Genomic DNA, 2,220 nt, shown 5'->3' with positions numbered 1-2,220 from the left:
TTACATTAAATGTGGTATATGTGAACGAAGATCCTCTTTACCATAGGTTAACAATAAAAAAAGTGAGGTTGATCCTTCATAATCATCACGTGAGCTAGTCCTCGTTCTCTCACTATTGTACTTTTAGCAAGTACATGCTTCTTCCTCTTTTGCGTTGGAAGAGATAATAGTTTTAAAGGTAGAAACAAGATGTTTTAATTTACTTATATTCATATCTAACTTTTCACAAATGTGAAATAAATCATTATAAGTAAATTCAGAAGATAAATTATCTTGTTTTCTTCGTGGTTTGTCATGGGACATAGGTAGGTTTCTTCTCCTTGATTAGATTTATCGTAGAAATTCATTTCGTTGTTGTCCCATGCAATGTAAGCTCTTTTTTGGATTTTTTTGTCTTATTTATTTTCTAGATTTACTTTGATTTTACGGACATTCTGATTTTATGTGAACTTGATTTCTGTAATGGAAGCAAGTTGGGGTAATGATTGATACTTCTTTTATTTTGCTTTAGAAATTTTGGAGTTTGTTTCTTCGTGCTTTAGGAATTCCTTCAATTTTAGAAACATGAGATACATGTTTTATCATTTTCACTTTGGTAGTCTTTATTTCTAACTCCAATCTTTGCCCTCTATAACTTTTAGTGCTAGGTATTTTTTTTTTGTCGCCTCCTTCATTCTCAGCTAGTCATTTTAGTTCCATTTCATGTTCCTGAAATTTTTCAAACAAGGTAGTCAAATCCATACAAGACAAGTTCTTAAATTTATAAATTGCAGTGACTTTAGGTTGCCAGCTGCGGTTTACACATCTAAGGACTTTGATAACCAAATTCTCATTTTAAAAAACTTTACCTGAAATTCTCATATGATTTACAATGTGAATAAAACATTTTTCATATTCTGAATATTTTCCTCTGGTTTTATTATGAGAAGCTTGTACTTATAGGTCGATGTGTTCATCCTAACCCTTTTTATCTTAGTTTTACCTTCATGGGTAACTTAAAATGTGTCTCACATTCTTTAGCAGTCTCATAGTGAGAAACACGGAAAAATATCATCAATACCATGAGGTATAGTGATAATAGTTATATCTTTCAAATTAAGTTACACTTTTTCTTTGCCCTCTTTCGTCTTGATTTATATAGATTTGTTTTCTACAACATCATCAACTAGACGTGTGAAAAAAATGGATCTTTTTTCACAACACTCTAGATATCATAATCCATCCCCTTTATAAAGATTCTAATTCTCCTTCCAATAAGCATACACTTCCCCCATTGAAAGATATGATTTTTTTTAGTGAATCATTTGAAGTCATTCTTACCTCTTGAAATAATTATTCTTATAACAACAATTAGACTTTGATATCACTTATTGGACAGGCGACTCCAAACATATGAGGCGAGTGAATTATAATATTAGGTTTTTAAAAACTTTTCCCATAAATGATTGATTTAAACAATCTATGTTAGAAGAATAGATGAACATATAATAAGCAGCAAATAGATAAATAACATCAAAGAATAAAAAAGACATACAAATAAAGATATAAGGTAAGAAATATTACACCATATATATATTATCTTGGTTTGACCTTAAACCATGCAATCTATTCCTGACTCCAAGAGTTTCCCTTGAGATTTCCGATAATATCAACTTGAGCTTTTATACAAGATTAAAGAACCTTTCACAACTTGATCTTTTTTACAGGATAAACCCAAACAACCTTTCACAAACTACTATAGCTTTTACACAAGTTAAGCTTAACAACTTTAAACCAAGCTTTTTACAAGCTTAGCTTGCAACCTACAAATATATTACAAAATATCACAAGATTGTCGATTAATGTGCTTTCATGTGTAATCAAGAAGTGATTCAAGGTGACAAAGCTCATGGATAACAAGACTTACGAAGCAATTAATTAGCTTTGATAATAACATAATTTTGATGACAAAAACACCTGAAGTAGCAATAACACTTGAAATGGTTTTGATGATAATAATACATGCAGTCAAGCAATTACTAAAGCTAGATCAAGCGATCAAAGATTCACAAGGTGGTTGATCAAGATTAAGCTATCCTTTTGAATCGAACTATAGTTAGATCAAATGAAAAATTAAGGTTTATGATCACCAATGATATCTTTACATATCTATAATGATGGTGATTAACTTCAATATATCTCAAGCATCATCCAATAAAAGACTCAAGATTCTAGTGAAGT

This window comes from Vicia villosa, unplaced genomic scaffold, assembly GCF_029867415.1.
Source record: "Vicia villosa cultivar HV-30 ecotype Madison, WI unplaced genomic scaffold, Vvil1.0 ctg.000316F_1_1_1, whole genome shotgun sequence".
NCBI classification, from domain to species: Eukaryota; Viridiplantae; Streptophyta; class Magnoliopsida; order Fabales; family Fabaceae; genus Vicia; species Vicia villosa.
Note: the sequence above shows the minus strand (reverse complement) of the source record.